This window comes from Pholcus phalangioides, unplaced genomic scaffold (genome assembly GCF_987345545.1).
Source record: "Pholcus phalangioides strain wild (caught in Gottingen) unplaced genomic scaffold, Ppha-v1.0 ptg000017l_1, whole genome shotgun sequence".
Classification (NCBI taxonomy): domain Eukaryota; kingdom Metazoa; phylum Arthropoda; class Arachnida; order Araneae; family Pholcidae; genus Pholcus; species Pholcus phalangioides.
This window is the reverse complement of record NW_028301610.1, coordinates 17,080,415-17,103,774: the sequence shown is the minus strand read 5'-3', so window position 1 is coordinate 17,103,774 and position 23,360 is coordinate 17,080,415. Positions and strand designations below refer to the sequence as shown.

The 23,360-nt window shown below is 34.9% G+C and overlaps 1 long non-coding RNA gene across 2 annotated transcripts; it reads left to right on the top strand.

The window, feature by feature from the left end:
- The first annotated feature begins 1,788 nt into the window (after nucleotides 1–1,788).
- LOC149072460 (uncharacterized) lies at nucleotides 1,789–22,895 on the top strand. 2 transcript variants are annotated; one of them, XR_016194399.1, is made up of 4 exons: nucleotides 1,789–2,633; nucleotides 12,208–14,808; nucleotides 19,567–19,802; nucleotides 21,626–22,895. It is a non-coding gene; the product is annotated as an uncharacterized LOC149072460 (long non-coding RNA). The 2 variants fall into 2 exon arrangements; XR_016194398.1 differs by lacking the exon at nucleotides 1,789–2,633 and having other exon boundaries at nucleotides 9,914–14,808.
- The last annotated feature ends 465 nt before the right edge of the window (nucleotides 22,896–23,360 follow it).

Genomic DNA, 23,360 nt, shown 5'->3' with positions numbered 1-23,360 from the left:
TTTACAGATAGTGAAATTGTTGAGACTTTTGCGGAGGCATACAGGAAATAATTCTCACCAAATCATGTTCAATCATTAATTACTCAAATTGAGCTGAAAAACAGGGTAGTCCATTATGTTCATCAACAAATATGATGAACAGATTCGGCCAACTGACATTAATGAGGTGATGGACATCATATCTGATCTCAAAATTAAAAAAGCATCCGGATATAACATATTTAACACGACATTAAAATACTTGCCATTTAATATACTCTTAGCATATACAGAAATTTTCAAAATTCAGCACTTAAAATTCACTCTTTCCCTAAGCCCTGGAAACATTCTATCATCAAAACTATACACAAAAATGGGAATGACATGCTCCTTCCAACGTCATATCAGCCTTTTGACAAACAGCAGTAAAATTTATAAAAAAAATTCTAGCTACTAGACTGGAATCATATATTGATGTAAACAATATTTTAAGACCTGAACAGTATGGCTTTAGAAGAGAACATTCCTGCATAACAGTTACTCAGAGTTAGAGTTTAACCGACACTTATAATCACAAAGAATATGCTGCTGCGGCTTTCTTGGATATCAATGAAACCTTTGATAAATGTGACTTTGTAACGCTGCTCAGCAAAATGATTTATTTGCAATTTCCATACTACTATATCATTTTCTTCTACCACTACATCACAGGTAGGACATTTCAAGTCAGTATCAACGATACATTATCAACTATCAAATCTATAACTGCAGCTGTATCCCAAGGAAGTGTCCTGGGACCTCAATTATTTCTACTATACATCTCTCAATGACTTTCCTGCGCCTCAAGCAAGTATCCTGTCACTCTTTGCTGATGATGCTGTTATCATATGTCGTCATAAAAATGCAGGGGATGCTGTCGACATTTTACAAGACACTATAGATGACATTACTGAATGGTGTCAAGATTCTGACATAGTATTAAATAGTAACAAATACCAGTTCATCTGGTTCACCAGATGCAAAAAAATTTCCAGACTTGGAAGACTATATGTCAACAATTACTCACTTAGTCCTGTTAATCAAATTAAATATTTTGTGTGTGGATGTATCCTTAACAGTGCATTGACATTCAAACAACATATTAGATGTGTACAAAACAAAGCTAACAGTATCTTAAGGGCTCTGAACAAAATTACTTTTCCCAGAGCCAAACTTTCCATTAAAAATAAAATTTTATTATTCAAATCTATTATCAGACCTAGCCTACTCTTTTGTATGCCTCCCCAGCATGGGCATATGCCAACAAAGCGAACATTAAGTCTCTTCAATCTAGTCAAAACAAGACAGAGAAAATTTACTGGAGCACCTTGGTATCTTAGAAACAAGAATATAAGACATGATCTCAATATTAGTCATATATGGAAATACATTAAAAAACTTAATAGAAATCAATTTGATCGAATGACTAACTCAGCATACTCTCATATTAGTGAGATTGTGAATTATAATTAAATTCCACCACCTAGGATCTCAAGAAGAAAAATTTACAGACGACCTAAACAAATATTCCACCTTCCCTGGGAGAATGCTTAATTCAAAACATTTTGTATTTCTTGAACTGTATATATTTTGGCACCTTCAAATGCCTCACTCCCATAGGAAAATGTTTTACATATAATATTGTGAACTTTTGAACTGTAAATAATCTGGCACCTATTTATCCCTTTTTGTGTTGTTAATTTGGCATCTATTTATATCACTTTTATGTCTGAAATATTTTTGCAAATAATGTACGGTAACTATTTACTCATGATATATCTTGCAAATACTGTACGGTAACTATTTACTCATGATATATCTTGCAAATAATGTACGGTAACTATTTACTCATGATATATCTTGGCACCTATTTATCATTCAAAAAATAAAAAATATCCACCTTGAACGGAAGGTACTGGCTGAACGAAAAAGTACTAGCTTGAAAAAAAACCATATCTGATGTTACCCCTAGGAATTTTACTTTGGAATGTGTAAATGGGGTCTTAGAATGATTCACTGTTGACACATATAATTGATCACTTATTTAAATTCTGATGTGAACTTGTGAAAAATTGATGTGGACTGTTTCTGAACTTTTATTAATTAAGAACTTATTTCCTCCAATTATTACAGGTGTGGCGGCATTGCAAAAAATTATCCAGGCAAAAATTCTTGAAGCCATGACCAAATTTGACCAGGCTAAGACAAAAACTTTCTCTCAAACACTACACAACATTCACACACTTCCTGACATACACCAAACAGTCTCTATTTCACATTCTTCATAGGTTTACCTGGCCCGTCAGTAATCCAACAATCAACCCTTAAGGGCTGGGCATGGGGGCAAACATTTGATACTGGTCTGGTCAGATATTTTTTTATTTTTCCTATTGTAACCTTTATATTTGTATTAAAAACACTTGCATTTTATCTTACATCTCACTCTTTGGCTCTTTTAGAAATATGCCTAGCAAGTACTGTGTTCCATATTGCAAAGGAAATTATTCCTCAGGACCAAAATTGTCTCTCTGCTTTTTCGAAATAGATAAGATCTGTAGAGGAAGTGGTTGAATGCCAACCTAAGAAAGGATTTTGTATGCAATTACCACAGTAAAGTAAGTACTGGTTCAGTAACAAATGTTTTTTTTCTATCTCTCTCAAAGAATAAAAATACACTGCACTTGAGTAATGTGTAAAGCAGGGTTGTTTGATTTAAATTAATTTTTTTTCAAAAAATCAGATAAAAGTAGCCTAAATATAATTTTTTTTCTTTTAAAAATATCACATTGGTTGATTATTAGCCAATATGTTTTATTCTTACAACATTTTCTATTCTTGGGGTACATGCTGATGGTATATCTTTAAATGGTGTAAGATGATGTGTGGTTTTTTACAAAAAAATCTCTTAAAACTAGCCTGAATATAAATTTTCTTTGGTATTAAGTATCTCAATTGCTCAAAATTTCTCATTCTTACTGCATTTTTTAACTTTGCGCTACTTTCTGATGCTCTATCTTACGCAAATTCATGAATGAGGATTACATCGCAAATATGTGGTGGTGGTGTATTATCTCACAGGCTTTTTCCCCCCCTTCATAAAGAAGCAGCAACAGTAGTGACTTCAATGGCATGCTAAGAGCAGGTGTCTTATAATCCAAAAAGAAACCAGTATACTAGTTAGTAACATTACCTCACAGACATTTTCATTTTCTTTCTATAGAAAGCAGCACATCTCTTACTGTATAACGCCACCACACACACAGGCTTAATATTGAATTATTTTTACATATTTTCAACATTACCCCCAGTTAATCAAGGTTCTACTGTACAGTAGTAAAATCCCGAAATTGGCCAGTTCGTGAAGTGGCCGGTGATCCCTGCCCAAAAATATTTTCAGTTAGAAATTCCTTGGAATATGGACTGGGTCACCGTTTGGTTAGGATGTACAGTAAGTGATTTATGAAAAATAATCGCCTACATGCAGGGTGATTATAATTAAAGTTCTGATTCCAAAACATGAATTAGAACTGCTGGTCGGAATGGCTTGAAAATTAGCATGGATCCATTGCATGAAGCAATGGAGTTTTCTTTTGGCGAAAGAAAAAAAAAACTTTAAAATGTACAAGTAGATGATGCTGTACTTAGCCAGCAGTATAATCTATTTTGCGCAACCACGTTCTTTCGGTACTTCAACAGCATCATTGTGTGAATAGCAGGGTTGGACAAATCCGAAATGCCGGGGTGACTAGAAAATCAGTTTTGGCACCTAAAATTTTATATGCATCATTGTTAAAATGAAGTGTATGTATGAGATAATTTTTTTGATCTCGTAATAATGTGTCTTCTAACATGAGAATGGGTCATAAAGTCCCGGGGGGAACATTACTAAGGACAGTTTTTCTTGAGGGAAAACATTCTTCGCTCTTAATGAATTTGCTTAGCCTAAATTTTTTTTATATTCGTCCATTAGTGGTGGATAGCGCAACTTTTATCAAGATGCACTTTGCAACACCGGCGAGGCAGCTTCTGAAGGACCACTTTGACAATAACAAGATGACACGACACCTGGCCGCCATGTTCACCTAACAGGTGAACACTACTATAACCCTTGCAACTTTTGGCCTTGGGAATACTCCAAAATGTTGTCAGTGGTCAGATTGCAAACTTTGGTGAATTGAGAGCACATCCACATCATTACCATGGCATAGGCCTATTTTGATCTGTTGTTGAACAAGCACTTTTGTTCTTCCACCTCACAGCCAGAACACTCTGGACAACATCATAATCAATGACAATTGTGTCACCTCAACACAAGTTATTTTACAATGCCTGCATGAAAAAAATTATGTTGTAGGCATGGATAGAGTAGATCTCATGAAAGTATATTTCAAAACACTCATATAATCAATCAGAAAATTTTGCATCTTGAAAATTTTGAATGGCATCATTTTTCAAGAGTTAAATTCTTGGCCTTAGGTCGTACCAGGCTTGAGGTTTAGGGTTGTCATTCGCCTCAAGTTCACCACCTGGCTCACCAATTGCAATCCCTTCTGTGTTCACCAAGTGCAAGTGTGAGAATCGTTGAGTGTATGGGATCATTCTGTTTCAATGTGTGTTGAATGTTTTTCAAGTGTTATGTACATGACAAACTTTATAATTGACTTTTGAAAATTTCTCCAACACTCGACCTTCGAATTTAAGTTTGAGCTTCTGTGACAACCCTGGTTTTAAATTTGGAGTTTTTATAAAACATAATGACCCAATTAAATAATCAAATTTTTCATTACTTTTTCCAATTCTACTGTGAGCCATATGTTTAACTTCTTGTTCCTTTAAATTTTGAAAAACTTTCTGAAACACTTCATTTAATGTTTGTACCAAGTGCTGTATGTACTCTAATTTGGACTCGTGTGTGTTCAAAGTGTATGGTAATCTGATATCTTGGCCTTTCTATTTGTCCATTGACGTGTGCAGAATATATGGAAATGTGTCTTTTCTGTATTCCATGTATTTTACAAAATTCAGTGAATTCTAGTGAAATATCTAGCATTGTCTGTTATTAATGTGTGTGGACAGCCTCTATGTACAATGTAATTGTTGAAAAAAGCTTAAGCTATTTTTGTCGACTTGAGGTCTGGCAGTGGATCTATGTATTTTAAAAAAGCGTCTATCATGAATAGAACATAACTGTGGCCTGATTTAGTAGTTTTTAAGGGACCAAACACATCCATGTGACACCTTTCACCTGGAATCTCACTTTGATCTACTGGCTCGTTTGGGGCAGAAGTGACCCTGAAAGCACTGTGACAAGAAAGACAGGTTGTGCACGAGTTTACAAAATTCTTAATGTCTGTGTACATGTTATTAGAAAAAAAATCCATGTATATTTTCATGTATATAACCATGATATTTTCTGCTAGGCGATAGTATGTCTTGGTGAATCTCAAATGACCTCCTGCTTCTGAATGTACAGACTCCAACACTAGCTTTGGGGCGATGAGGGACACAAACTTGTTTTCGCAAATCTTGAAGAGGAGATTTTGAGTGTCGTTTAGACAAATGTATCAATATACCTCTTTCATCAATGAGGTAGTTTCTATATTTAGGATCTGTGTTAGATTCTTTAACATTGTCAATTATTACTTTCAGTTTATTATCGTTTTGTTGCATTGATGAAAGTTCATCAGGTTCAGGAAAAACGATGGTGAAAGTGTTGACTGTGTAAGACAAATGGTCAGCTACTGCGTTTAATGTTCCCTTTACATAACATATCTCATAATTAAATTCTTCTAGTGCCAATTTCCATGCAATATTTTGGAAGATGGATTTTTATTGGATAGAAAGCCCTGCAGAGGTTTATGGTCACTGTAGACCTTGAAATTTCTTCCAATTAAAAATGGTCTAAAAAAATTCAGTGCACAATAGATGGCAAAATATTCCAAAACAGTGGCACTATACTTAGATTTGGACTGATTCAATTTTTTAGAAATGAAATACAAGGGTTTCACTTCACCATTGGGGTATTTCTGTTCAAGAACTGCACCTACACCTTTACATGATGCATCTGTTGTTATCTGCAGCTCTGCTGAGGGATCTGGCAATGCCAAAACAGGGGGCTTTAATAAAGCACTCTTAATGTCCTCAAATGCAGCTTGAGCCTCGTTATTCCATACAAATGGTGTATTTTTCTTCAAAAGTGCAATTAAGGAATTTTTCTTCTCGTGCCCATATTTTATGTACCGATGATAGAACCCACTACAGCCTAAGAAAGATTTTAGTTGTTTCTGATCGGGGGGGGGGGGGGACAGGAAATTCATTAATGTCACAACTCACTACTCAGTGCAGTGCAGTTTATCATTGTATGTGGATCAGTTTATCATCTGTTGCATGCATGTGTGTCTGTGTGTTAATTTCACAAATGTTGTGTTGTTTAAAAGTTGAAATTTGTACAAGTATGATGACGGAAAGAAAGTAAGTTGTTGTATTTATTGAACAAAAACTTGAGGCAATCAAGAGACTGGGCAAGGAAGAGACAATGCAGAAGGTATCTGATGACTTTGGTGTTGACAGGCAACAGTAGGAGACTGCAAAAAATAAAATAAATAGAAATGGAAAAATGATGTGCATGAAGAGTTACGGAAGGTGCATTAAATGAAAGAAAAACTGTGGAAAAGAGTATATTCCTTTTATTAAGAAAGGAGAACACTGCAAAAATTCTATTGATAAAACTTAAAAATACTGTACTATATTTTACTATATAACTAATGAAATTATAAGTTACACATTCAATATTCAACCACGCTATATGAAAATACATTTAAATATGCTAGAATTTTTTTTTCTTCAATTTTATTTACATACCTTATTTAAAATAATCCATGAGCTTATATAGGTTGATGCATATTTTTTTTGCTCTTTGAGCCTTCACAATTTCGTCCATACTAGCAAGAGCTGCAAATATTCTGGGCCCTATCTTCTGTTTGCTCCTCAAAATGGTGCAACGTTTTTACAGCATGTGTTAAGCACTTCAGCATTTTTCACACTGTTACTTTTTCTAATTCCTCTGGAGCATCATCTTCTGTATTTTTGTTACCCGAATCAGCAATAATTTCTGTATCATTGAAGTTGCTACAAGTTTGTTTTTAATTGTTCATTTCCACAGAATCGGAAAATGAAATTTCTAGCTTTAAGTGTTTTTAAGAAATGTCCCAATGTTTTGAAATTTTGTCAATATTTATCATAATGCACATTATACATTAGCATGTGGATCATGCAGTGTAAGCATTCACAATTGATTGTTCAGTAATTTGTACTGTGTTGTGAAGGATGTTTGAACTGGACCCACCTGGAATCAGGTTTTTTCAACAAACACAATGGAGGTTTTTGTACCCACGAATGGATTGGAACTGCAGCGGGGGGGGGGGGGGGTTGCATGTTACAACCCCCATGCAGCGACACGCTAGTATATATATGGCTTGAAAATCAGTGAAATTCGAGCTTTCTTGAAGCAATTTTGAATTGTCTGTTGGCTGACTTTTTGTCATGCTGAACAAGCCATCCACATGACATTCACCCCGTCAACCATAGTATCCGCCTGTGATTGACAAGATCCATCAACACAATTGTCTGTATTACGAATAATCCTTTATCAGTTTCTTTTATCTCCAGAGAAAAGCCAGATTTGCCCAAAAGAAATGGAATTTACGTGTTTCCTTTTACTATCATTAGGCTTGGCCTTCGAGATATGGTTTTTTAAAAATTTCTTCTAGACAGAGTCGTGAAAATGCATTGATTTAGTACAGTAAATGCAAGCATTTTCTCATTTTTTGTGATATAGAGTTTTTCAAGAGAGGTTTGACTATAGTTGAATTAGTCTCAATTTTCTTTTGGTATTCAATGGATATTTTTCTGGTAAAATCAACAGAAATGAAGTTTTGAAAAATTAATGTCTTTTAGTGAAGTTTTGAGGTCAAAGGGTTATTTTTTCAAATGTTAAGTTTTTATTAAAAAGGCTGGCCCTAATTGATGCTTGAAAATAATGTTTAATTATAAGTATAAACTCATCTATTCAAGTGCTCATTTCTTTGTTAATTCAACCCTTTTTCTATAACATTAAGAAAAATATAATTGCAACAAGGGTCAAATATATAACATATCAGAGTTACAAATTTAGTGTGTGTTGAGCTGCTAATTTTTGGTGCTACTGGAAAGAATGATCAAGAACTTTACAAGGACTTGATTTTGACAACCAAGGTTGATGTCACGAATCTTGTGAGAAGGCTTTCTGCTATAGTGGATAGCCTCTGTGATCAGGGTTGTCAAATTTGCTCCCCAGGTAGATACCCATTCCCCCCACCCCCCGAGCTGGGTTTTTTTGGGGAAAATTGGTTTTTTTAGGGAATATTGTTTGTTTTCGAAGAAAATGTGTTACTTTCAGGTTAAAATTTTAGTTTGAGCTTAGTTTATGTATTCCGAAAATTGCTGCATAGTGCAGTGTTTAGAATATGTATATTTTGAAATATTTTTTAATGATTTTTTAGGAACAAAAATGTGATAATAAATAATTTCTTGGAATCACAAACACCCTTTTTTATAATTCTTCTACCTTTTTATGTAAGCATTTAGGTATGAGATCCACATATTAAAATATTTTACAAGAAATCACAAACAGAAAATTGTAACCTTGGACCTTAGTTTAAAAAATATACCTGATATATGTGATAAGCATACCTACAGAAATTTATTTATAATACACAATAATTTTTCACACACACACACAAATCCTTGTATAAATAAATTTAAGCATCTGTGAAGAAGTAAACCAATGTATGTAAACTGAATTTTCATTCAAAAAATATTTACATGTTTTTGCAATACTTTTTTATAAGTTTTATACAGATACATCAGACTTTCATAACTGAAATATCAAGAGACAAAAATAACATCTCATAATGAAAAGAAAATAACTGTGAGATTCTTGAATTGAACATTGGCAACGAACATCTTCAATTGAAACAGAATAAAAAGTATAGTTTTTCTTATATGAAAATAACACCTAAGCAGAAAATAAGCCTTAGCTTGAATTTTCAAGATGCCGATAATACAATCCCGACCCAGAAAATTTGCCTGTTAAAATCGTCAGCCAGGTGAAGGCATTCTGTAGGTCTGTTGCTATACGTGGCAGGTTTCTTGTATAAAGTGAAATTAATATATAATAATGTTATCGTCAAATTTTAGGTAATATTAAAAAATCAAGAAAAATGTTCAATTTTGTCAATTTTCATAATCTTCAAGTAGTATGCGCGACCGGAAGATATCAACTGATCTTAAAATTTTTTGTTGTTTTTCTATTTATTAAAAGAGCCAACTTTTCCGCACTATAGCAATTTGAAAATGAAACTTCATTTTTTTTCAACCCACCCTGTTGTACATACATGTTTAAGTTACATATTTTGAAGTTGTGGAAAAAGAAAATTAAATTTTTCTTCCATTTTGCCCAAAAATCTCGCCTGAGCTGTAACTGAACAATTATTCTCTTATTTTATTATTCCCAATTTTATTAATCGAATACATAGTTTAACATGCACTAAAAATATATATTTAGGCATAATGTGTAAGATGTACTCATGTTTAAATTAGATATTTTGTGGTTGTGGAAAAAGAAAATTCAATTTTGCCCAAAAAACCCGGGTTTTTTACAACCCTGTCTGTGATGGTGATGCCTCTGTTGATAGCCAGTTGGTTCTTTTATATTTATGGATTTCTCTGCGTCTTCCCCAGAATTTTCATCAACGCTCTCTGGTTATTCCACTTTGGTTTAATGTTTTTATACTTTCATCTTAAAGCAGTTCAATGTTGAATTTTTTTTCTGTTGAATATGGGGGTGATGCTGGTTGGTCCTAGTCCTGCCCCTGGATAGCTGCTAGCATTTGCTAGTCAGTGAACAGAACACCAGCAAGTTTTTCCATGGTATTGGTCAGTTACCGGGATGACTATTGGCTTTTTTTCTTTAAATCAAAACAATTCCACTTAATGGTTTCACTGGTTTTTTCATCTCCAGCTGGCTGTTATCCTGATAACTGACCAGTACTGTTTCTCTTTTCATATCTAGTCTTTTATAGGTGAGTTCACAGACTTTTTGTAGGGTCTTGTTGTTGTGAAAATTTTCCTTATTTTTGTGATAAAGGTCATTAATTTTGTGAAAAATAAGTAATTCTGTGGGAAGCAAAATAATCTAGTTAATTTATCACAATCAAATACCAAATTTATGATTTCATTAATTTGTGAGGGGTTTGTTTTTCAGATCTAAAATTTTGTGAAGGACCTTTTTTTAGATCTGGAACTTTGTGAAGGGTCTAGAAAATGGGCCTGAATTTCAGCTGGACAGGCCCCTGGCTAATGCTCACTGCAGAGATTGTTAACTGTGGTCAGGGCTGCAACTAGATGCTTGGTCGGCCGGGCAATCATGCATATTGGAGCCCCCCATAATATTGAAGGAGAAGTTAAGGGGTGAAATTGGCACCCCCCCCCTCTGGTCCGGCACCCGACTCACCTGCTCTTCCCCCCTAGTTGCAGAACTGACTACAATTAGCCAGTTGATTCTTTTAATAGTTCATTCCTAAAATCTCGTGATATTTGTTTCGTTTAATTTATATTTTGATTCCTAGTGACCTAAAAAAATCAGAGAAAATGTAGAATGTTTGGCAAAATTCACACACACACACAGGGAAATATGCAAGTATTTGATAAAAGTCAGGGAAAAGCTCTGTGAAGTAAAAAAAAAAAATTGGAAAGATTAAGATTTTTAATTAAATTTCTTTTCATTAAAGAAAACAAACCATTTCCATACCAGTTTTGGTCATGGAAATGGTCAAGATGTCTAAGATGCCAGAATTTTGAGAGTCCTCATTTCACTAACGAGTTGCTGCTGTATATTGAAGTAAATATACAAGAATTAAAATTAAATATTTATACGTTAGATAATCTACCAAATGTAAATACAGGTTGCAAATAAAATTTTGTAAATATTAAGTAAAAATTGTTAAAGTAACATGACCCGGCCCTTAGAAGATTCCATTTTTTCTTTGCCCATAACTTCCCACGACAGCGGCCCTGTTCTCCCCGGAGCCAAGAATAGTACCATAGTACGCAATCGTTAGAGTGGAATAAACACAGTCATATATCCAGTCCCTCTTCGGTGCGAAGAGAGAGCGTCACGAACCCCGCAAGAACAACAAGTAAATGCAAACATGAGAAGCCCACTAGGGCGCCAGCTTCATAAAAGTGGAGCACAAATATGTAACTAAGTCTGCATACATGAATCATGGCTATACGCAAACAACGCTAGCAGATGGCGGCACCAAATAAAGGGGGTATGCATTGCTATAACAGCAATGATTGGAACCCTGTATTTACCACCCATGGTATTGGTATTGGTAAATGAAATATTGAAACAATTGATGCTTGAAATAGTTTTATCGGTTGAACCATAACTATATAAATAAGTGTAAGTTCTCTATATGAAGTGTAGAAGTGAATATTTACATCTATGGCCTAATTCATGACTGTCATAAATCAGAAACCTATTCTTTCAATTTGATACTTTCACATTGAAAAACAAAATTGGTTATTTTGATGCCATTTTTACCACATCACACATTCAGCCTTTTATATATTCATTCTTGGTAACACATTCACATCAGGCAATTTTTTGCTAAAACTTTCGTATCAAACAAGGTATTTTAATGATATAAAAATACTTCAACATATTTATTCAAAACTGTTATATTGTTTTTAATACAGTGAAACCTGTTAAAACGCTAACCCCCGCTTAGCATAGATGGTAGATAGATGGTAGTGTTAAATTGGGGCTCTGCTGTATAATACTATGTAAAAATAATTTCCTTTGTGTAATGGTACTTTACAGAGTTCGCAAAACAAAATACTCGTTGCTCTGTGCCAACACTTTTTAAAAATGAGACCTTGTTTTTTGATATGAATGTGTTAACAAGAGTAAAAATCTTCCATCACTACAACACATGGATCTGCAATTGAGAAAGATTATTTTTATTTTCAATTCAAACTAGTAATTTTTATTTGAAACAATTATTTTCCATAGTTTAATTTAACATTTAAAAAACATTAATATTAGAACCTCCTAACAAAAACTAATTCTTCTTAAATTTTCAGTCTATATGTTTACAAGGAGAAGAGCCACGAGAGCTGCTCACCAGAATGGCAGAGAACTACGCTTCAGCTGCATGTACTGTCCATATGCTACATCATATAGCGACACATACAATAAGGATTGCCAAATCGTAAAATAATTATAGGTGCCAGCCAAATTTCTTAGGAGCCAAGAATGATTTTAGTCTCAAGTCAATGATTTTAGTTTTTCAAGAAAAACAAAATTTTTTTTTCTTTGAATATTTGGTCATGTTTTTTAATGCAACCAAGTTAATGTTTTATTTCTTTGTGTTACATCTTGTGTTATACTGTATACATATTACAATTATTATACGTCTTTTGCAGACACCACCGGGTCAAAAATGCTTAGAGTCGAAGTATTTTCCATGAATAAATAAAATTAAATTGTAATTCTCTAATTGAAAAAGTATTTTCGCAATGTCCTGTTCATAATTTCCTTGTATTATATAATATGTCGCGCCAATGAAACTAGTTCGTTCGCATCTCCGGCCGCGTTTTAGACATGTGGTATCGTTTAACACGCAGTATAAATAGTATCAATAGTATCGCGACATATTAGTGGTGCCATTCAGACTAGGCGAACCTGTGGTAAATTTTTCGTGTGGCACTCTTAAATATCAGGAGTATTCTGGCGTAACTGTACTAAAATTGTCGCAACTATTATTTTTTTAATGGTATCTAACGTATTTTGCCACGGTTGAAAAATGATTTTTTTTTTTTTTTTTTTTTTTTTTTTTTTTTTTTTTTTTTTTTTGAGCTCTAATCTCGTTGATTATATATTTACTTCTAAATCACTGACATGTTTGGTATTGTGATATTATGTAATCTGCTTGTTGTGACGCCATGTAAATTTTTTTTTCTCTCTTCTCTATGAATGTGTGATTTCAGTACTGTGATTGAGTTGAATTGTCAAGACCTAAACCTGAGCGCCATTTCTATTTTCTTTTCGGATGAGTGTCTATGTGAGGGAAAACTCGTTTTTTTCCCCCGTCTTCAGTAGGACGATCGTGGCGTTTCTTTTCATGGACACACTTCGTTTTTTTTTTTTCTTCCTTGTTGTCTCCTCTCTCGCAACTCATGTCCTGTCTCCCGTGGAAAATTTTATTCGTGTTCCTTGGTTGTGTTGTTTCGTGATCACTGTTTAGCCGATTAGTTTCCCAATCAGATTTTTTATATATATATACACTTCAAGATATATTCACACTGACTTGCATTATTCACAAACATTGAGGTACATTTTGGATTTGAGAGGACTTTATATTTTATTCTTGTAGTGGTCTCTCAACCACTAAATATTTGACTTGTGATCATCCTCTTTCTCGTCCCCTCTATCTTTCTTAAAACGGTAAAAGCTGCTGCCTGTACACTTATCCAGGCTAGATACCTTACACAATTTATTTTTTATTTTTTTTTACACATATTTGCCCCTTACGCATTGATTGACAGTCGGTTAAATTTTTTTTTTCTTTTTCACACTACATCATGGCTCACGAAGAAGCTCAAGCTCAGAATGTCCAGCTTGTGTCAAACATGTTTCCGATCATAGTAGGCACTTACAATTCCATATGTGTATGGTTATTTAAAATAATAATATGACATGAATGTCGTTCTTCACTTGTTAATACAAGATATACTGAATATATCAGTATATCTTGTAAAATAATATATTTTAAGAAATTTTTAAAGTTTCTCTCAAGTGTAATTTTTTTTCTTTCTTGTCAACTAGTTGTAACATCAATTTGTATGAAGCTTATGCAGTGCCGCCTTAATGCTTGGGTCCATCCTGGCATGACCTGGGGGTCTCAAGAGGAGAGGGGACTCACAAAAATAATATTGTTTTAGTTTTCAAGGAGTTTGCCTGATGGGGTCTCAGAAATATCACTTGGCCCGGGGACCCATGGTGCTTTTAAGACAGCCCTGAGTTTGTTAATCTTGTTTAGTATGGCTGATGGAGCTACCCTTCAGGTTGATTTCATATACTGGAAGTGGAAATTCAAATTCAGTTTTGAGATCACACTTGATGGGGATTTTTTTCTCAATAGATCATTAGCCATAATTCGGTTAGCCATATTTATCTATATAAAATGCCTAAAGTCTATTTAATAAGTTCCCCATTAAAAAAAGAAACTAATTTAAGCGCAGCAATGATTTCTGAAGTGTCACATGGCAACCAACGGGTCCAATAAGATCTGTCATGAGTGCCTAAAGATATTTTAGGTATGAAATTATATTTTACCCTTGATTAATCAGACAGTTTTAAACCAAAGTTCAACTAGTCTTAACTTTGGACCAAAGTCTCTAACCATAAGCAAAAAGTTACTGAAAATAATGGTAGGACTTAAACATTTTGAGGGGCTCAAAGCAAATAATTTTTGTATTATTGAGAGATGGAGCCCTATATATATATAATATAATATATATAATTTTATACTCAGACTAGGTCAACAAGTGACCTAGAACGTGTACAAGCATATGAGTGGCCTAGAGGGCAAGGAACCAGGTTCGTGAGCAGCCAAAAGTGTGACCTATATAGTTTCAAGCGTATGAGGAGTGACAAGAGTTACCTACAGAACAAGGATCCAGGTTAGTGAGCGACCTAGAGCGTGTGCAAGCACATGAATGACCAAAAGAGTGAACTAGAGAGTGAGGTAAGCAGGTCAGTGAGTGACCGGAAAAACCTACCAAGAAAGTGTGCAAGCATGTGAGTAAACAAAATGACACGGGATGGGGCTAAGTGGGCAGCAAATTTGAGGAATGAGCAGTTCAGAAAATTAGACTAGGATGAGAGAAGGGCGGCAAAACTATAAACCTGCCTCTGAGTATGATTTGTCGGCCCTCTGGCTTTTTCCTGTAATTTTTATTTATTTATAACCAACCTAAATGCGACTTTGCTTTTTGAGAGTTTTTTTTTTTTTTTTTTTTTATCATAGATGGCAGCATTGAAAAATTATACGAATTTATTCAAATTTGAAAGTCTAAAATTGAAATTGCCACCTATATGGGCTACACGGGGTGCAGTATCCCACGTCGATAAGATACTTGCCTAAAGTACCAAAGGATGTTTCGAGGTGTCGCAAGATCTTTAAAAGGTGCTAGTTTGATACCCGGTTTGTCCTTGTCAGAAACTTTCCTGCCGCAGGGGTTCAACAGAAATGGCGATATGACCACAGAAGAATCCCACATCGAGGGGTTAATGCACCAACCTTTTTGTGATTATAAAGAAAAGGCTGCTGTTCGGAATCGGCAATAAATTGTAGGTCCTGGTCTAATTAGCCCTCGTATGCAGAAAATGACCGTGACCGACGAGACAAAAATGATTACCATTATGGGCTACATAAATTTTGCCACCCCTTACCCATTCTAGTCTCATTTTCTTGATCATTCTTTCCTCAAATTTGCCGCTCTGGGTCATAGAATATGCTTAACAACCCCCTCCCATTGCCTCTAAGTCACTCCTTTGATCATTCATCATATGCAGGGCCGTATTTATGTTTTTGCCGCCTGTGGGCTACACAAATTTTGCCGCCCCCTCTCATTTCAGTCTAACTTTTTTACCCACCCCATGACATTACTAATAAATCAAAAACAAAAAAATGGTACTGAATATAGTTGCGCCTAAATTTTACTTTTCTGTCCTGTATTCGTATTCTATTCCGATCCAAAACGATTGCCATATAATGGGCGGGGGGGGGGTTGCTCAACCTCCGGCCTGCAGGCGTCTACACATCGATGAAAAACACTGATAAATTTAATTCCTTAATTCCAATATATAGTGAATATTATACATTCGCATATGAAATTATCTCATCACCAATCAATGGTGCCGAGATACTTTGTGCGTACTTGATTATAGTCTAGCAACAAAATTCATAATGCATTACATTTTCTATTCTAAACAGATCATCTTTAACCGCGCGTCGTAAAGTGTATTTTTTAGTAATGAAATGCTTTTTCAAAAAGTTTTCGTGGACCGATTAAAATTCTCGATGGGGCCCGCCAGTGGTTTGTGCACTTGTGTGATTTGAATGTGCTTGCATTATTTGAATGTACAGATTGTCCCACAATCGCTTGACTGTTTTCAAATGGGGAATAGCAAGAAAATGATGACAGATATTAAAGTCATTCTTGTGAAATGTAAATGTGCGAAGTCAGGAATTTCAGCTACGTCATTCATGTTTCAAGGGATTGTATAGTTATTAAAATAAAATGAAAAAAATTACTTTTTATATGAATCACTTGTGCCCAAAAACTGAATTAAAAAGTTGTTTTCCTGTCTCTTTGGATGCCAATGAAGAAATTTTCACGTTTCTAAGTGCAATATTCGCAGAGATATCTGAATTCAAAAATTATCCAAAATATAGTATAGATCAGCGGTTCTCAACCTTTCTTGTAAAGGTTGACCCACGGAGCCCTTTCGGGTACATAATTTCTATGGCGAAGCCCCGTAGGCCTATTTGTTATTTATTCATCAAAGTTACTGATTTATTTTTATTATTAAAAAATAATAATTTTTTTTTTTCAAATTTACCTGGGAGTTCACACGGAGCCCTCGGTGGTATAGATTATGTAAAAAATGCTCTGAAAAGTTAATTTAGTATTTAAAAGGTTAGAATAATACATATTTTATAGATTTCCTTTTGTTATACGGAAATCAAATTTTCGAAAACTTTTTACATGATATTCAAAAATGAGCCACGTTTAAAATCAGTCACCAAAAATGCATCACAAAACTTGGCATGTTCATCACAGTTTCCAGACAATTTTCCAAAATTTCAATTCCACAGGTCTGAATAATCAAATTTATAAATAATGTTGAATTATAACTATAAACTCGTCTGTTCGAGTGCTCAATTCTTTACTAATTCAACCTCTTTTTCTGACATCAAGAAAAATATAACAGTAACGTGGGTCAAATATAAAACATCGGCGTTATAGTATGTGGTGCTGCTGAAAAACGTTCTTACAGGGAAGATGGGTTTCTCGAGGACGGATCTCGATGACGTCACGAATCTCGGGAGGAGGCTTTCTGCTCTAGAAGGTGTTGGTACAAACACCCCCCTCCATAGACAGCCCTCCAAAGAAGATACCCCTCCCCCTTCTTTAGGGGATGTCTGCAGAACTTGTCTTTTTTCCAACACCTTCAGTAACTTGAAATGAGTGCTGCTTTGTTTCACTAGACGCCTACTCACCCTCCCACCTCTAATTGTGACAATACTATTTAGGAAGGTTAGACAATCATATAATTTTTTACTTGAACAACAGTCTGTGTGGAGAAAAAACAAAAATAAACAATATGGTTTAATAATTATATGTTATTTACTGTAGAAATGACACTTCCACATGTTTATGAAACATGAATTTAAAAAAAAATTTCTCTCCCCTCTTTCTATGTTGCAATATTCGCCACCCCTCCAAATTTGCCGCTCTGGGCTATAGCCCGCTCACCCCCCCCCCCCTGTAAATACACTACTGATCATTTGCTTACCCCAGGGTCGTCTTAAGAGCGTCATATGGGGCCACTCAAAAAGTGATTTTTCTAAGGCCTATACCAGGTTAGGCCCCCCCCCCCTGTATTTCCTCTCATGCTCCCATACTTATACACACTTACCAAGTAACTCATTGACCTAACCAGCCTCTCTCTTTTGATCACTTACATGCATACACTCCAGTATGCACCAGGCCTGTTTCTCGCATAAGCAGACGGACACTCGTCCCTAGTAGTGCCATCTTGGTCTCCCTAGTAGTGCCAACGCATGGGTCTACCTGGACACGGCGTGGGGCCCTCAAGAAAAGATAGGCCTCACGAAAAAATAAGACTGGTTCAAATTTTCGTGATTTTTCCATGTAAGGCCTCAAAAAAATCACTTGGCCTGGGGACCCATGATGATGCTCCTAAGACGGCCCTGATGAGATGCAGGCCCTGGGTTCGGGAAAGGGTTGTCAAAATCCTAGATCTCGAGGGTCCCCTGCCTTGGATAGAATCTTAAGATATTGCTTTGATAAGAAGTCAAAATGTAACTCAATGTAATCATCATATTTTTCTCAATGTAAGCAAAGTATTTTTAATTCGTTTTGTGGCCCCTAAAATTTAGCGACATGGTACGGCTGCACCCTTCGCACCTGCTTAAGTCTAGCCCAGCACGGGGCAATCACCATAATTTTTTGTATTTTTATCAATTCACAATAAAAGGGCCCGTCAAAAGTCTGGCTTAGGGGACCGCCAAAGATCCCAGCCTAGGGACTCTGCTTCAGGATGTGGGGGCCCATGGGGCATCATTAGGGATACGTAAATTTCATAAAAATGTTTGAAAATTTTTTTTAATCAGAAATTTCGTATTTATTTCGCAAAAAAAATTCAGATCAGAAATTTCGCATTTATTTACAATAACAAATTCCAAATAAAAAATTTCACTTTCGTTCACACACACACAAAAACAACTCAAATAAATGAAACGGTTTAAATAAAAAATTTCGCATTTTAAAAAAATGTGTATGTATCTCTATTTTTACTATCAATTTAACCTTATTTTTCAAATGCTTTTATAGGATCATTTTTTGAAATTCAAAAAATTTGCATATACAGTCGATACACTTATAACAGAACCGGTGGATAAAAAATACGGTTGTGAAATCCTTAAAATTTCTCCCATTCACGTCTGTACATTTTTATCTCTGTTATAACATATCCTGTTTAAAACACACTGTGGATATAACAAGCCAAAAAAAATGGGCTTAAACAAAAAAATAAGCCAGATATAACCCTGCAAAAAAAAAACAAGAACCCAGGAAAATGTAGTCAAAGACAGCCTTTTAAGGACAGCATTCCTTGTATACGGGTGATATCTTAGACCTAAATTTTTTCAATAAACGCGAAAATACATGGATGGAATAGTTACACTTCCTAATCAACAGATAGCACTGAATATTATAAACACTGAGCTATAAGTAAACTGGAGAAGACTTCCTATACATTAACACAGACGTGCGCAAAAAAACTGATAATGCCTTAAAGAATTAAAATTATCCCGTGTAAATATCAAAGAAACAAATGACCTAAACTTTTCTATTTCTGGTAAAAATAATTTTGGGAAAATAATGTGAGAATGAGGAGTAGTAAAATGCAATTAATACTATTTACCTCAGTTTTTGCTAAATATGCAAAATCATAAATGTATCATAATCATCAAAGTGTTATAATTATGTTCACATCTAATTATATTATTAATGTGTTATAATTATCAAACAATTATCATTGTTAAGCTGCTATTATGAACAATGATTGATTGATTCTATTGCTTTCTTGAAGCCTGGTAATGAATATACTTTTTTTTTTAAATAAAGGTTTCCCTCTTCGAAACCCAGAAGTTCTTAAACAATGGGTGGAAGCTGTGAAAGGAAGGTCTTGACATCCTGCTAAAACATTTGTTATTTGTGCTTAGAATTTCGCAGCTGACAGCTATAGCTCCTCTTCTCAATGCTATTTGAAAAAACATGCTGTTTCTACTATATTCAATTTTCCATATCGCCCTCAACCTTTGCAGAAGCGACGTTGATCACTTATTAAACGCCCTCCACTGGTACGATATTAAGTTATTTTTCCTTGTTAAAGTAGTTTCAAACTTTAAGTACAATCTGCCCCACTTAAATGGTTATCAACAGTTAAGGCACATAATATTTGATTAACCAGTGTATTCAATTATGCTGCGAACAATCAAATTGCCATTGTGCACCATAGTACACAGCTTTTATATTGCAATATATATATATGTAATTATTATATATAGTTATAAATATATATAGACCGGGTGTACAAGTATGAAATGCGGATTTTTTTTCAAAAAAAAACACGTTAAATTCGGAAGAATGATAAAAAGTGCTTTATTCAAAATATGCCCCATTGCTTGTTATACATTTCCCCCATCTTTCCTGAAATTTGTGAATACCACGCCAGTAAAAATCTTCCCCTTTTGCTGCGAACTATTCATTGAGCTATTTTTTCACATCTTCGTACGAACCAAAGCGCTGCTCAGAAAGTGCATCACCCATCAATGCAAACAAGTGGTAATCGAAAGAAGCCAAGTCTGGTGAGTAATCGGCATAGGGTAGAACTTCCAGCTGAGTGCTTCCAACGTGCCGCGAACCGCTTTTGCCGTATGTGATGGAGCATTTCACATTGACCATTGAACATTGTCATGCGGCATTGCGAGGGAAAACAGCTTGTTGACTAATGCCCAGTTGCTCTGCGAGTTGTTTTTGTGTCTGTGTAGTATCATCTTCATCCAGCAATGCTTCCAATTCCACATCATCTTTTTTTTTTTGGCGGTTTTCCATGTTCCTTGTCTGCAACATCGAAGTCACCACTTTTGAAACACCGAAACCATCATTCACACGTATCTTGCGATGGAGCATGCTCACCATAAGCTTCTCGAAGTAATCGGTATGATTCAGCAGCAGTTTTCTTCAAATTGAAACAAAAAAATTAGTGCTGTCCGCGAATGCTCTTTGTTCAGTATAACTTTGGACAAATTGAACACAACAATACAACACTATGCACCCACTTTTCCAATTTATCACTCGTGCTCATCTGACACTTGTTGATGACACAACAAGATGGCGCAGTGTCAAATCTTTATAACACAAACTGCATTGGTGCACCATCTGTTTTCTGAAATCCGCATTTCATACTTGTACACCTGGTATATATTTATATAATTTTCAAAATCTTTGGCAACTTCTGTTTTTTTGCGTAAAAATTAGAAACAACTTTATTTGCAAACTCTATAATGGAAAATTACAGTAAAACCTAACAGCAGCCACTAACAGGACCATCCAAAATAAATTAAGCCTTCTTTCCAGGGCATTTTTATGTTCAGTCCGATAGCTGAAGATGTTCTTGTGAAAAGGAGATTGACGCATCCCTCCCAAAAAATTTATGCCCTGGATAGTTCTATTCAATTGCCATTTGCAAGGTCCATTTTTTGGATTGAACCATGCCTTGAAGTAGGGAGTGCCACATAAACAAAGCTTTTCTAGTAATTGGACAGCATGTCTTCTGTTGTCCACTGCCTTCAACACCTATCTAGCATTTATACCCAGGAATAGAAAGCACAGTCATTCTTTTCATAGAATTTTGTGGTGGGGGGGGGGGGGGACTGCCTTGAAAATCAACTCAACTTGAATTTTTTTTTAAATTTTTCTCATTATGCTAATTATATTTTTCCAACTCTGTGTCAAGTGTTCGTTTGGAAATAGTTGATCGTAGGTTACTTGTAATGTCAAGTCTGAGACAGAATCCTTTTTTTTTTCAACAAAATATGGTAGTAGTTCGGAGGTGGCCATTATAAGAGGTTTACTGTAGTTGAAATTAATATTTTAATTAGAACTTTTTTTTTTTCTACAGATTTTTAAAAGATTGAAAACTGCTGTTCACAATCATGACAACATGGCGAACACTGATGAATCAGATGTTGGAAATGAATTTGAAGCAGCTGCTCCAGCATTATCCTTTGTCAACAGTCTACTGGCTACAGTCACTTTGTTAAGGGAGGATTGCCCTAATTTTCCAGATCAGTTCTGAAGTGCCGAAGTCAGATAGTCCCACCAAAGCTGAACTGAGGCGAAAAATAAAACTGCTCCAGTAAAGATTGAAACGGAGGGGAAAAAATATTAGATCTTACGCCAATGTTAACAACGGTGCAAAAAGTATGTGGAATGCCCATGCAAACTGTTACCTTGTTAAAAGACTCTTTTGGAGTTGTCCCATTTGAACTCCTAGTATATCAGCTGAGAAATAAAAATGTGAAACAGAGTAGGAGACGATACACATCATGTATGAAAGAATTTGCACTTACTTTATATTTTTATTCTCTTTGTTCATATAATTATATATAAATTTGTGAAAAAAGTTTATTCTTTCCCACCCAGCGATGCTGATATCATGGGTGAGCTCTACCGAATGTTACCCAGGTTTCATGAGCAAAGCTTTCTCATATGTTGAAAATGTTACAGCACAAGGAAGCACTCCCCTGGATTGTGCTCTAATAATTGACTGTCTATTAGGATAGGTCCTGTAAGATTTGATTTGTGTGACTTCTTCCATGTCAACTCCCCAAGTAATGAATACACAATGCCCTGCTTTCTTCATGTTGGCACCTCTGGTCCCCCCTTGAGCTTCGATTGCATAATTGTGAAAATGCCAATTTAATATAGTTTTTTTTGGATAGTTTCAAGTTCATTTAAATTCTAATGTATCGCCTGTGAAATATCTTTTATTGAAATTTTGGGCTACCACCTGTCATCTTCCTTAATGTGTTGATTACTGCTGAGCTATGTATGCAATAATTATTACAAAGTCTTAATTAGAGGAAAAAGTGTTAGTTTCTGGTACCCTTGCAATGTGAGAAAACATGGCAGTTGTAGAGTCATGATGAAAATAAATCTAATGAAAATGTTAAAGAATTTCGCATATGCTGTGAATAATTTTATATGTTGGAGGGGGGGAAAATTCCTTCAAATTTAGAGTTTGTATAAAATACTAGATAAAAGGTTTACATTGTAACTAAGTAATTATTTGATAGCAAACATATGAGTGCTCTTGTGAATTGTAATTTCAATATTCCCAATTATTCTCTGTGGACCTGTTTATAAATTGTTTATTGGAAAAAACTTGTACGTGCACATTGTTGTATATATATGTTTGAAAAAAAATATTAAACACTTTTTTTTCTCTCTAATTTTTATTTCATTTCTTGCATTGAAAGTTCTTTTTTCAGCAGTTAATTCGCTGAAATATTCACTGATACGAATTTTCGAAGTGGAAGCCATCACCAAAATGAAAAACACAATATTAGAAATGTATGTTGTTTTTTTTATAAAAAAAATAGTTCCCCTTATGTTTTGGAAAAGAAAGGGTATTTTTTTCGTGTATGAAAGTAAGTATTCATTTTTATACATTTTTTTGAAGATATAGAATACATAATTATTGGCCGAGAAGTGAAAAAAAATGAAACGTACATGTCTTGTATTTGGAATTGCCCCATTGCATTAACATGGTCAGGAAATGTTTTGCCCGCTTCATTCCAAAAGGGTGATGTGGTCGCGTATGACGACGGCTCGCACAGTCCTCACTCCACTTT